Raw genomic sequence first — 14,825 nt, 5'->3', positions numbered from 1 at the left:
TCCTTGAGGATTCCCAGAATAAACTTCAGGAAGGTTCCTATGGTATAATTTTGCATAAACTCTCGAAGCAAACGCAGTAAGGAACCCTAGAGAAATTCCAAAGAAGTAAGATATTCCATTGAAGAAAAACAGAATCTTTTGGAAGCATTCAAAATCAAAGTTCCAGAAGCAACTTATGCTGTGCACAAATATCAAAAAGAACTCCTGCAGAAATCTAAAAAAAAGGATTCATGGAGAAATTATTACATGAATTTAAGAAGGATTTCCAGGAAAATGCCATAAGAAACTCTTTAAAAAGTTTCGGATGAAATTCTAGAAAAACTTTTAAAGGAGTCGCATAAAGAAATTCTAGGAGAACCTCAAAAGGAACTGAAGGGATATCAGAAAAAATAATCTGGAGGGATTTAAGAAAATAATGTTAAATAATGAATAAACAACTCCTGTAGTTATTTCGGAAAGAAAATCTTGATGAATTAACATCTCTTTCATGAATTTTAAGAAGATGTCTTGGTTAAACACCAGAATAATTTTCCTAATTAACTCCAATACCTGGTGGGACTCCTGAAAGAATCCTCGATGAAGCTCCAGGAGAAATTTAAAAAGAGACATCTGGATTAATCCGAGAAGAAACTACTGAAGAAATCGTAAGAATCTGAAAATTTTTCTTCGAAATATTCTCATCGAATTCATAAACATAACCTAGCGAAATAATCATGAGATACCCTAGATAAGTGGAGTCATAAGAAATGAGGTAAAATCCTCTTGTCAACGTCAGGTAAAAATATTCAGTTCAAAATATTTGTGCAAAATATTTGTCAATGAAAATTATCCCGATTTAGTCAATATTCCGTTTTCGTCAACTGAAAATCGCGGACGGTGTTGACAAAAACGGAACATACCTGTAGTATAAAATAGTCACAATAAATGCACATTGCAACATTGTCATGATTGTTGCGCAATGGTTGAAAATTTCGCCTGTGCTTCCTCTTTCATCCTTCTCTTTCTCGTGTTTGATTAGGAGAGTGAGTTAGAAAAAAAGAACGCCAATGCCGGTATTTTGGGAACTCTTCGCTATAACTCAGTCAATTCCAAACCAATTGACTTGAAATTTTGTACATGGCTAGATACTATACGTATCTCATCGTGTTCCAAAAATTGTGTCGATTGGTTCAAAATTGGCTGAGTTATAGCAGAAAAGTGCCCAAAATAGGACCCCTGACGAAATGGTTTCACTCCCCTATATAAAAAATCTCACATCGAATCATGTTCTGATGCAAGAGGAACAACAGCGAGTGGAAAACTCTTCAAAATCAATTGTTTTTAAATTGAATTTGCATCCAATCATTCACATTTTGACGGCTCAGTATAGTACAACCCTTCAAAGAATGGGGTGCACGGTGTTCGAAATCGATGATTTTGCGATCAAAATTAAATAACTTTTTTTAGGTTGGTTCTAGAGGTTTGGCGTGTTCTACAAAGTGTTTCTGCATGTTAAAAGGCGTCTTCTGATAAAATGTAATTAATGATTAATCCCCCTAGAAGTGAGATAAAATTTTTATTTTTTCAAAAAAATTTTTTAGAGGTTTGGCGTCTTTGGCAAAGTTGTAGCTCATAATAAAAGAAAAAACTTCTTAGAACATGTCAAAGCTCCACCTCTCACGGTTTTCGAGATATGGAGCGTTTTGTGCGAAGTACCCCTAAAACTAGTTTTTTCAGTGTAGCTTTAACAGATAAAATCCTACAGTTTTGTGACCTTCTACAAACTTGTTCAGGACGTCAAAATACACATTTCATCCGAAGATGTTAAGTCATTATATCTTAAAACAAAAAAGTTATAAGCAAATTTATCATATTTTAAGGAGTACTTTCACCTTAAGTAACTATTTCCGGCGCAAAATAGCGCAGATGGCTCAGTCGGTAGGTGAAAGATTAGACTTTTCACTTTCTTTTGAGGGTGGAAGCCCTCTTGGGCAATAGTGGGAAAGATGTTTTAAATACAAGGCAAAAACTTATCATTTTGCCTGTAATACAAGAAAAAAAAAAATAATCAAGGTGCCCGCAGTAATTTTTAATACACTGTGTTGCTTCCAGCAGAATCTTTATAATGTTTTTGCAGAAAACAGTGAGTTTTTATCAGTAAAAATTGAAAAATCAGTAGAAAATATTGTTATAATGCGGGAGTTATAACTAAAGCTAGTTCTTAATAAAAGTATTGAATTTCTTCAAACTTATGACAACATATGCTCAAACGATTGACTACCTACCCAATAGTCATAAAATTGAATGGCTATAATGATTAGAATAGTAAATGCGTTTTGATAGATACCTTCGCAGTTCTAATTGGCTTCTTTAGCGATGTTGAGACACTTCCATATTCTGAATCTGCATGTCAAACTGAGCCGAAATTCAAATTTTCATTAATTTTAGTGCCCGGGACCCTATTTAAAAACCAATTTCAAGTTTGTATGGGAGCGATAGGTCGAATCACCCCTTGTCGCGTTTTGTACTGGGCGGAGCTGTCAAGCAGTTGCGCAGTTGTCAAAACGTGATCAAAAAATCTCTTTGAAGTTTATTTCAAGTACCGAAATAAAGTTCTAAAAATCTGAAAAAAAATATAGTGGTTCAGAAAAAGGTAGTCTTTCGTATAAAATTAAAAAATCAATAAATTTTCCACAATTTAAAAATACTATCAAGACAGTTGTAGTTTTGCACTCTTCAATTCACATTTTGACAATTTTCTGATGATAACAAAGCAAATCGTTTTTATCAAATTACCCAAAAAGCTGTTAATCTGCTATCGGGCGAATCAAAGCTTCTCCTGATATTTTCCGATACTGTGTCCAAAGTTGAAAAGTCAAACAACAACAAATATAAATACAAGAAAAAAAAATCTACTCTGTGTTTTGATGCACATCTTGAACTGTTTAATATTTCCTCCTCCTATTCCTAGCGCTACATAACTTGAATATTGCCTAAAAAAAAACATTCAAACATTTAATTTTAAAGTAACTATATCAGAAATTACCTGACCATCTGATAGTAAACAATATGAATTCAAAATCATCAAAAAATATTCTGTTTGGTAAGCACAATGCTCAAAAATGTTGTAAAGTATTTCCGGAAATTTCGCAATGCAGTGAAAATTACTGCGGGCATCTTGATTATTATTTTTTTATTTGTTTTTCTTGTATTACAGGCAAAATAATAAGTTTTTGCATTGTATTTAAAACGCCTTTCCCACTATTGCCCACGAGGGTTTCCACCCTCAAGAGATAGTAAAAAGTCTAATCTTTCACCTAGCGACTGAGCCATCTGCGCCATTTTGCGCCGGAAATAGTTACTTAAGGTGAAAGTACACCTTAAAATATGATAAATTTGCTTATAACTTTTTTATTTCAAGATATAATGACTTAACATCTTCGGATGAAATGTGTATTTTGACGTCCTGAACAAGTTTGTAGAAGGTCACAAAACTGTAGGATTTTATCTGTCAAAGCTACACTGAAAAAACTAGTTTTAGGGGTACTTTGCACAAAACGCTCCATATCTCAAAAACCGTGAGAGGTGGAGCTTTGACATGTTCTAAGATGTTTTTTCTCTTATTATGAGCTACAACTTTGCCGAAGACGCCAAATCTCTAAAAAAAATTTTTGAAGAAATAAAAATTTTATCTCACTTCTAGGGGGATTAATCATTAATTACATTTTATCAGAAGACGCCTTTTAACATGCAGAAAAACTTTGTAGAACACGCCAAACCTCTAGAACCAACCTAGAAAAAGTTATTTAATTTTGATCGCAAAATCATCGATTTCGAACACTGTGGGGTGAGATAATTCGCGAAATCATATTGTTAACTAATATCGCGCTCATACAATATAACTATCTCTAAAGTGTAATAAATGCAGTGAGAATTAAATATCTTCCGATACAATGATTTTTATGGTAAAATTTGAAACTGTAATTTTCATCATTTTTATCACAATGGAAAAGAATTCCTATCTCAAGATATGACACTGCAACTGATTCCTATTTCCGTTCCTGTTTTACGATACGAGTAAGTAACTACTGCGAAACTGCCTCTTCTCGCAGGAGTGGAAATTTATGTACATACATTTGTGCGTACAAGCTCGCCGCCTAATTCAATTCAACCGCAATAACGATGACAAAGACGAGTTGGCGTTGCTGGCGCCTTCCAGAAATAGGGCGAACCTATCGAGACGATGCGATGCCAAGAGCGATCGAAGTAGGCCGCTCCCAACCATACCTAGTCTGGCTCCCCCACTCCACCATCGCCGTTCGTTCACGATGACGACAATCGGCTGGGAACGAAAGGAAATTGAATCGACAAACATTATTGGCTTGCTATGATGGGGGAGTGAAATGGAAATTTAAATCTGACGGAAAACTTCCTGTACGGGTAATGGAATGCGCTGTCTTCTACGTAGAACGACGGAGACTGGCACAAGCAAGCACCCTTATCGTCGAATGATTGAGATGAGTTGATGACTTAAGGGGTATTATTAACCACGCGCTGGTGGTGATTATGTCAAACATTCAATTATCAGACTAAATATGGATGAGTTGGCGTTAATATATGTCACGATTTGATTGGAGCACTGATTCGCAAGATTCCCAAAATAATATTTGGTTATCGCTTGAGACATGGGATATAAAACAAAAACACTGAACGATTTGCAGGGGTCCTTACTTATGATTTGCTGCCATGAATGAATTTCTTCTGTAGATGTTTGAAAGATGTATGATGTTGAACACTTTTTTCGAGATGCAAAACGTCTCGTCGAGCAATAGAAGCTGTTACAAAATGTTACTCCAAGATAATACGATTCAAGTTCAGAATTCTTCCTAAATTTTGTAACGACTACATTTTTATTTAATTTTCATCCTAAGCAAAAAGAAAAGAAAACAAGAACAATCCACAATAGAGCCGCAGCGGCCTGTTTCATCGCTTTGATGGTTGTAACGTGCCGATTTGAATACCCACGTGCTCCAAGTGATTCACCCACCAGAGTTTCTTCATTCAAAGATTTTGCATTGATATTGAGAATTTTTCACAATGATAGGCCACGATCTAGGAGCCTAAACATACCGCCCACAAAAACCGGCATTCCCTACCTTCGAAGCTTCCGATGGTAGATCGGGACAGCACGGTGTAGGAGTATCATTTACACGCGGTTATTCGACAACAGGATTATGCAAATGTCTCTCCGGCTAGAAAATCAAATTAACTTGGATCCAACCGCACACAACACCGACCGAACTCCCTCGGCCCGCATAAAATGGCGCAGGTAGATTTTATTCTCTGGTGCTCATCCCGTCTCGTTTTCAGCGTGATATCGATAAATTTTAAATTGGCTAGCTGGCTGTTACCCGCGCGCTCTTACTTGCTAATCAGATGCTAAATAGCGAATCGACATCATTCGGTTGATGGAAAGTGTGTGTGTGTGTCGGAGAGGAGGAGGTGATGGTAAATTAACATAATATTTAATTTTCATTGGAGACCAGCTCTACAGCAGTGACTGGATTTTGAACTTATTGGACAATTTAAGTGATTTCTCCTCCTTTTAATTGTTGTTAGGATTTGGGACATTTGGTATTGAGCTAAATCAAAACCATGCGACAATAACTTTTTTTTTACTATGGGAACTAAATTATTTAACCGTAAACTTAGTTTCGATCCATCAAGCGTTGCACGAATCAGCCTAAGCAGTTTCGTCGGAAAACCGTGTTCTATCATTATCTGCCATAACTCGTTTCTTTTCTTTGAATCGTATGTCGCTTTGAAATCAATAAATAGATGGTGGGTCTGCAAGTTGTGCTCCTGGAATTAAGCTAGGATTTGTCGCAGAATAAATATTTGATCCTCACGGAAATCAGCTTGGTATTCACTGATCTGTTGCTCAGAATTAGTACTTTGTCCAATACGTGACATAGTTTTATACGAGTTGAAGAACTCGGAAATTGACGTATTCCATTCTGTATCCCTTTTTTGTTGAGAGGATAAATGAGACCCTTCTGTCAGCTAGCAGATAGTTCTTCTTCTTCTCGTATATATGTAAAAAAAAAACTAGCATTAGCGTTAATAAAAGCAAATCAAAAATCATTACATATCTTCAACAGAATATGGTGAATTATTTCGTACAACTGCTCACTACCTTGTTTCAAAAGTTCGCCCTTTCCAGCAGCCTTACTGTTCTTCAGCTCCTAGATAGCTTTTTTGCCTCATCTGGAACCGGGGACTCTACAGCTTGGACATTGCACATGACGGGAGACGGAGGCAACCATACCGATCTTTAAATCAAAATTCCGTGGATCAAAACCGAACTCGGAAGCTCTATGACAACCTACTGACAAACCCTGTCGATTGCATACGGTTGGAAGATGAAAGCTATGTCAAGGCCGACTTCCGATAGCTCCCGGGACCAAAATTTACAAGCTAAGACTTGAGTAGGAGTCCCTGGAAGATATTATTTCGATTTTGTGGACAAGTTCGCTCGCAAATATATTATCTGGCAGGGAATTGGCAGTTGTGGTCACAAGGAAAAGTTTTCATCACAAAAACAACGATGAACTCGAATGTTTATTAGACCTGTTCACTTTGAAACTTTTTTTCTCCGATTCTTCGTGACACATCAAATTATCAATCCACATGCAAGAACAAGTCTTCAGTCCAAAATTGAGCCAAAAAAATTGAGCCAAATTGATAAAGATTTAAAGGTGTATCAAATCGATTTTGTGTTTTTTTAGCCGTTTCACAGAAATTTACTTAGAAATTCACAAAATTGCTCCTAAAAGGTGCTTGAAATACCGTTAGAATATAGTTAGAACAATACTCTACAACTTTGCCGAAGACACTACGGTGTTTAAATTGCGAATTTTGAAGTTATTCAACAAGTTTAGTTAAAAAATCACGAAAAAACACGATATTTTTACGATTTTACATATAAAAGTCATGTAATTTTACATTATTTTACGTGACTAACTTAATGAGGTATTACTCCTTTGTGTAACGAACATTTCGTCCACACGTCGTTTTTGTGTAGGAATTCGTTTTCATTGACTAATTATCAAAAGTATGTCACGTTGATACTAAAAATCGCACAGAGTTACCAGCACGAATTAAAACAAAGTTACCCATGATTAAGACGTCATGCCATCGTATTCTAATGTCTTCCGATTTAGGTATCAGAAATGGTGCAGATGATAAGGCTCGAGCCTGCGGATCAGAAGGTCCCAAGTTCAAGCTCAAATACATGATAAACTTTTTTTCTTTCCTTGTAGCAGTTAGGATGATGAATCTGCCATGACTTACACGCAATCTCCCAAATAATAATGATCGGGATTTGCCAATTAAGCCCATTCCAGGACTAGCTGGATATTTAGTTTACTTGTTGACAATAAATCGTGTCGACGAGATCAGCTGGGCGAAATATTGAGCATCTGTTTGATAACGATCAATTTAGCTAAAACAATTCAATACGATGATGGAACTGCTTCTGGATGCAACATTTTTCAGACAACTGTGGATGGAGCTTATTCGTATCTATCTGGCCACTAATAAACACAACTACACGATGAAGGGAAACTTCATTCTTACTATGCACTCTACGGTTTCGAAACAAGGCTATAATGGCAAATTGCAGTATGCAGTGCGTAGTTTCATTAACTTATAGCTGGATCGAGACGCAAAAAAAAACCTATTCCAGGACTCGAACCTTGAATCTTCGAATCGACAATCTCATGCTAAACCATCTGCACCAATTTGAAACTAATGCAGATGAGACAAAGAAGTGTAATGACGTTTTAATCATGAGTAACTTTGTTTTATTTTGTGCTGGCAACTCTGTACAATTTTTAGTATCAACGTGACAAACTTTTGATAAATAATCAATGAAAACGAATTCCTACACTTAAATGATGTATGGACGAAATGTTCGTAACACATAGGAGCAATAGCTCATTAAATTAGTCACGTAAAACAATGTAAAATTACATGACTTTTACATGTAAAATCGTAAAAATATTGTATTTTTTCGTGATTTTTTTTATCGAAATATGTTAAATAACTTTGAAATAGGGTTTCGAACTACTTGGGCACTAGCGTCAATTTTCGGCACCCCACAGTAAAACAAAGCAAAATATCACTTGCCGCATATTTTCCAAACGCACTTCCGTGTGTAATCATCTCCCACAACATTTCCACATCGGGATCCACAGTCAATTAGCTACACTTTCACTCTGAAGCCGCGCAAGTGCTTAAAACAATTATCACACGCAGGCGAGTGCACTTCGGCAGCACAAAGATGGGTGCCGAAGTGATTTCCATTTGATTTTGCTGGAAGTTCGGCACTGGTGCCGAGAATTGGTGCTGGACTAGGTACAGTAAACTCGTTTAAAATCCACTTTCCGACTGAAAATCTTCACAATAATCACTGTTAACAACAAGTTCACGCAATAAGGTATCTGATTCAGTTGGAAAAAGTGGACGAAAGCGGTCGTTTCGTTGTGAAATTAGGTGATACACATTTTTGTTTACATGTTGTGCCGGGAATAGGGCAAAAAACCCTACGCAATTTAAACACCGTAGTGTCTTCGGCAAAGTTGTAGAGTATTGTTATAACTATATTTTAACGGTAGTTTCGGTACCTTTTTGGTGCAATTTTTTGGATATTTGAGTACATTTTCGTGAAAATGCTCAAAAAACAGAAAATCGGTTTGATACACCTCTAAACCTTTATCAATTTGGCTCATTTTTGAACTGAAGCCTTGTTTTTGCATGTGAATTGATAATTTGATGTGACACGGGTAGGTCAAAAAAAGTGAACAGGTCTAATGTTTATGAAACCGAATGTCTGATGAATCGAATTCTGCTCTTAATCCAGTCTCATTGTGGCCCAGTGACATTTTGGCTGGATCATGAGAATTGCCACTACAGCCAAGAAGCAAAAAAGGGATAACGAGACCTATGTCCAGTTTATTCCGAAAACTCGTAATCCGCCCAATTGTCCTCAATTCAGGCCTATAAAACACTGTTGAGCAATTATGAAGAGGAAACAGAAGGCTAAGGGTGCAATCATTAAAACAACTGCGCAGATGAAACTTTGGTGGGATACAATCGCCAAAACAGTAGACCAAAACAGTGTGCGCCCCCTAATCAGTCATATTAAGAGAAACATTCCAGAATTCCTTCAAATCCGTGCCGAATAATTTGTTTTGTATTTTTCTCTTAAAATGTACTAAAACTATATGCATTTGAGTGAAAACCGCATTTAAATTAGTTGTTTCAAATCCAATTGAGACCAGAATAATGATGTTCCGTTACTAAGTGGGCCATGCTTAAAAACCAACAACTTTTAACCATTAGACGTATCAAATATTTGACCAAACAACTGGTATACCTATGTATCTGAGTTCAAGGTTTTTAAGACTGCAGAGTGCAGAGCTACTGGAAATTCCTCTTAGAATATTGTTAATTTTCTGGAGTTTGTAGTAAATTTACGTTTCCTTGATTCTGATATAGTTCTGTGTGTAATCTATCGCAATATTTATGCTCAAATACACCAAGTGCGTAGCCAGCTTTTCGGTCAGTGGGTGGCTAGCATCCTAGCAAATGTAGCAAAACAAGCTTTTATAGCTAAACGCAGCTGCTTCTGCTGCACGATGAAATTGAATATATTAGCATTTTATTCTAATAGCATTATTTAATCATTCAACAGTCATGCTGTTGTATTTTGTACAATACGTTGTAAAAAGCTCGCATGTCGTACACAAATTGGCGTGGTGCTGGTAGCAGTGGTCAATTTCTGCAAGATGAGGATATTTCTTTACTCTTGCATAATTTCTTCTTGAACAATCGCTGTCGAAATACCAGGATGAATTCCTGGAAGAATTCCTGAAGGTATCCGAGGATCAACTCCTGGAGGAATTCCTACAGAAGTTCTGAAACGAATCACTGGAGAAATTTCTGATCAAACCCTTGAGAAATTCCTGAAGGAATCCCTGGATAACTCCTGGACTAATTCCTAGAAGAAATTCTGAAGGAATCCCTGGAGTATTTCTCGAGACATTCCAGAAGATATTGCTGTAGAAATTTATGTAGAAACTTCTGGAGGGATCCCTAGAGAAATCGGAGGAGTTCTGGTGGATTCCTTGAAGGAACTCCTGCAACTTGGAGGAATACCTTGAAGAATACCTGGAGGAATTTTTGGAGGAATCCCTTGAGGAACTTCTGGAGAAATACCTGGCTAGATTTAGAAAGGAGTTTCTAGGCTGTTTTCTAAAAATATTCCTGAAGGATTATCTGGGGAAATTCTTGAAGAAATTGCTGTATTTTTTTTGGAAGAATTCCTTGAGGAATTCCTGGAGCCTTTTCTGGAGAAAATGTTGGAGTAATTCTCGGGGGTAGTTCTAGGTAATTCTGGAAAGAGTTCCTGGAAGAGTCTTGGATGAATTCCTGGAGGAATGATTGAATCTATGCCCGGAAGAGTGCCTAAAGGAATTGCTGGAGGAACTCCTGGAAGAATCCCTGGAGGAACTCCTGGAATAATTCCTGGAGGAATGCCTGGAGAAATCTCTAAGGACTGTTCATTAAAGAAAGTGGACACCTGTTTTTCAATAGAAAATATTTATCTTCGAACAAATTCATAAGTTTATTTTTTGTATAAGACAATCAACATACATGTGGCCGAATTCACGTGAGTTTGATCATTTACTTCGCATTTCTAAAGAACGCTCGGACTTTCCTCTTGATACCTCCCATTAGATTCTGCACAACTTTCTCCGTAACCTTTCGTTGTGTCACAGACCAAATTTTCTTGAAGCAATCAACAGAGCTTGCTTCTCTTCCATCTTTCTTGAGATGCTGCATAATTATTGTCCAGTATCTTTTCACAGGACGCAGTTCAGGGAAGTTTGGTGGATTTTGCCATTTTTCGACAAAATCGACTTTTTCCGTCTTGTGCAGCTCTAGTGTAGTAGAAGTGTAATGAGTGGATGCTTGATCTGGCCAAAACAATGGAGGATCCGTATGTTTTCGGTAGATAGGTGGAAGTCGTTTTTTGATGCATTCTTTTATGTTATTTTCACCATTGATTGTTCCTGTTGTAAAATACGAAGAACTGTTTAAGACGCATGAACAATTGGCTTGCCACACCAAAAACTTTTTCAATTTTTTTTCGGTTCTTGTGTACCCTACATCATCCAGCACATCTGTCCCCTGCTCAGCGTTGAAAAATTGCGGTCCCGGAAGTGTACTAGTATACCCATTCTCGAAACGACATTTTTTTGGAACACCATTTGTGCAGAATTTATCTGCTAGTCGATAAGGTAATCCAACCCATCGCTCAAAATTTCTCACTTCATTCCGTTTTCTTTGAATATGTTGCCGAAGTGAACAAAGTTTTTACACACTGAGCAAAAATTAACAATTTTTTGTTTAGTTTCAACTCTAAACTATTGGTAAACAGATGTCCACTTTCTTTAATGAACAGTCCTTAGAGGATTTTCTAGAGAAATTCCTGGAGAAACTCCAAGATGAATTCCTGGAGGGATGCCTGTAGGAATTCCGGTAAGAATCTCTAGAAGAATTTCTTGAAGAACCTCTGGAGAGATTCCTGGAGAAATGCTAGGAGGAATAACTGGAGGTATTCCTGAAGGTATTCCTGTAGGGATTAATGGAGGAATTTCTTGAAGAATCACTGGAGCAATTCTAGGAGGAATCTCTGGAGGAATTTCTGGAGAAATCCCTGAAGGGATTTTTGAAGGAATTTCTGGAGAAATCCCTGAAGGGATTTTTGAAGGAATTTCTGGAGAATTCCTGTAGGAATGCCTGGGGGAATTCTTGAAGACATGCGTGTAGGAATTTCTGAAGGAATCTCTAGAGGAATTCCGGCAGGAGTCTCTAGAAGAATTTCTTGAATAATGTCTGGAGGAATTCCTGGAGGAATGCCTGAAGAAATCCCTGGAGGATTTTCTTGAAGAATCATTGGAGAGATTCCATAAGGAATATCTGGAGGAATTTCTGGAGAAATCCCTGAAGGGATTTTTGAAGGAATTTCTGAACCAATTCCTGGAGGATTCTCTAGAAGAATCTCTGGAGGGATTTTTATGGGTACTCCTGGAGGAATCCCTGCAGGAACTGCAAGATTTATTACTGAAAGAACTCCTGGAGAAATCCTTGGAGGAACCCCTTGAGAAATTCCTAAAGGAATCACAGAGATAATTTCTAATGCAGTTCAAGGAGAGATTCCTCAGCGAATCCTAGGAGGAGTTTCTGAATAAAGCCCAAAAGGAAATACTGAAGAAATTTCAGAAAGAATTCTTGGAGAAATCCTGGAGGAATCCTAAGAAGATTTTGTGGAGGACCTCCTAGAGGAACCTCTGTAGCAGTTTCTGAAGGAATCCCGGGAGAAGAGCTCCTGGAAGAATCCTTGGAGGAAATTTTAAAATAATCTCTGGCGTTGTTCCTGTAAGAATCACATAAGGAATCCTCGGAGGAATTCTTGAAGTAACCCCAGAGGAATTCCGGAAGCAATCCCATGAGAAGTTCCTAAAAAATCATAGAAAAGCTTTCTTAAAAAATTGAGCAAACCTTGTCTACAGTAATTTCTGGGCGAATTGATAAAGGAACCCTTTCATGATTTTTTTTATGTACAAAATATTGAAGGAATTCCTGGATAAATTTAAAAAAAATGAGCTCGGAGTGATTCGCGATGACGGTGCCAGTGATAAATCAACTATGAGTAACCTACAAATGATATTTTAATTTTATGATGATGAGTGTATTGAATATGTATTTGATATAGTTTTATGCGGGGCTCCGAAGGGAACTTCGACTTTGGAAATTGGCCACTGTAATCTCTACACAACTTGTCTGATTTCAAATCTTATGTTAGAATTTTCACCTGTAGAATCGTTTTTACAATTGTTCATTCTAAAAAAAAACCCTCTGTCGGTTTGTAGTCTAATCCTCACTCCAACCAAAGAGTGGCCATCAGCTTTTCAATTATTGCCGAAATGAAAAAAAAAATCCAATCTTTCCATTTCCTCCACAGCTCAACGGTAGTGGAAAGCGACTCGTAACAAGTCCGTGTACAAATCCAGCCAGATTAACCCTCGTTTGATTGATGGAAAACGGAGAAACAGCTCGGACCGGCTGATGGCCATGTTCAAACATTCCACCCAAGGAAAGTGCGTAACAGTTCTACGTGCCATTCATTATCTCTCAGCGTGCCCTCCTGTCGCGTCGCCACCCACACGCCACGTTACCTACCAGAAGACCGATGAAAAGTAGCCCGAAAAACATTATGTAAGTATACGGAATTAATCTTGCTTTCCCTTCTCACACACATGCCGATCGATCGAATCGCAGTAGGCGATGGTTTTCGTTGAACAGACGAAGTAGTTTTATTTGACCATTAAAAGCAATACTGTCCTACGTTGCAAAACCTCGACTTAGGTTCAAAGCTTTTTTTTACCTAAGTGATCCATATTTTATGGAGCGTGAACCTTTAAAAATCCATATGGGACCGACATCCCTTCAAGGGCTAGTCGTCCGGAGCTGTTCTAAGAAGGTACATGGTATTTTGGTGGACCACCAGTCAGCACAGCAGCAGGTGGAAACGGAAGGAGAATTTGTTTGGTGCGTCCGTCGCCTCCTGCTGACGGTTTTTATGGCTACTTAAAAAATAATCGTAGCCTGCTTCGGTAGCCGCCATTTGGGATTTTCGGTTGGTCTGTCGGAAAACAATGCAATGTGCGCAGGATGTGAGGTAGTTGTTTTTGCTGGCTATCGCCCCGGGGGAGGAAAGTGTATGTTTGGTACGGTTTTCATTGTTGTGGCAAAAACAGGCCCAGCAGAATTACTCGAACATAAAGATTCAATGAAAAGCATGTTGTTTTGGGATACGCAACTTGTGTTGCTAGGAAGTAGATTGATAACATAGAGGACGGTTAGAATGGGAAGTTGCCGATAAAAATACTTCAGCAAGTCGTAAAAAAACGGCATTCCCAAAAGGGATCCGTATCGTAATCCATTTCAGTGTCAATAAAGTCTCAAAAAGTTTCCCATCAACTCCGATATTGTAAAAGTCATTCCCAATTCAGCTTTTTAAAGTTTTTCGATTATTCTCACCCGCGCTTCCCATCGGACTTCCAGCCTTGTCGACCTCCACGTTTTTGATAGGACTCATAAATCACAGTAATTTTGGTCAGCTTTCTTACGAACACAAGCAAATAAAGTTGTACCTTTCCCTTTGACGAGAATTTTACTCAGCAGGGGTGGTTCATTTTCAACATCTTATCGATTTTCACTAATTACACCCCTTTTTTGTAATCCCGTAAGCCGAGGCCGCTAGCGATTTTCGAAACAGCTGAAAGTTTAAACCGAACACAGGAGACACAGGAGAGGTAATTACTGTTTTTCGAATAAGTTATGTCCTTCCTCGCTAAAACTGAAATAGGGAAGGAAGCGAGGATAACGATCCCTAATTGAGCACAAACGAAGTTCGCGGGTAATGTTCGAAACAAAAAAAAACGTGTTTATTGCTGTAATTTACTATTGTAAAGTGGATATCAGTATCGATTGATTCTCTTCTAGTGCAGCATGACTTGATAATAGATTATCTTTTGGTAAAATGTGTTTCACTGGTCTCTGTTAACTCTGGTAATTAATCCCGAGATGAAATACTAGCCTGGTGTTAAAAATTTTATTAATAATGATTAAAAACAGGTCGTTGCAAAGGAATAACTTGTAAATGCACAATAGAATTGACAGTCGAGCTACAGAGGTTATACAATTTAAGGACA

The 14,825-nt window shown here is 37.7% G+C and overlaps 1 protein-coding gene across 2 annotated transcripts in view; it reads left to right on the top strand.

Moving 5' to 3' along the window:
* LOC109398252 (putative sodium-coupled neutral amino acid transporter 10) overlaps positions 1-14,568 on the top strand; it is a 629,771-nt gene extending 615,203 nt beyond the window's left edge. For both annotated transcript variants that reach the window (XR_009995593.1, XR_009995592.1), the window contains one exon: positions 13,073-14,568. The gene's annotated coding sequence lies outside the window, so the exon portion shown is untranslated. The remainder of the gene's footprint in view (positions 1-13,072) is intronic.
* The last annotated feature ends 257 nt before the right edge of the window (positions 14,569-14,825 follow it).

This window comes from Aedes albopictus, chromosome 3 (genome assembly GCF_035046485.1).
Source record: "Aedes albopictus strain Foshan chromosome 3, AalbF5, whole genome shotgun sequence".
In the NCBI taxonomy this organism is placed as follows: Eukaryota; Metazoa; Arthropoda; class Insecta; order Diptera; family Culicidae; genus Aedes; species Aedes albopictus.
The sequence above is the reverse complement of the archived record's forward strand: the minus strand, read 5'-3'. Positions and strand labels throughout refer to the sequence as shown.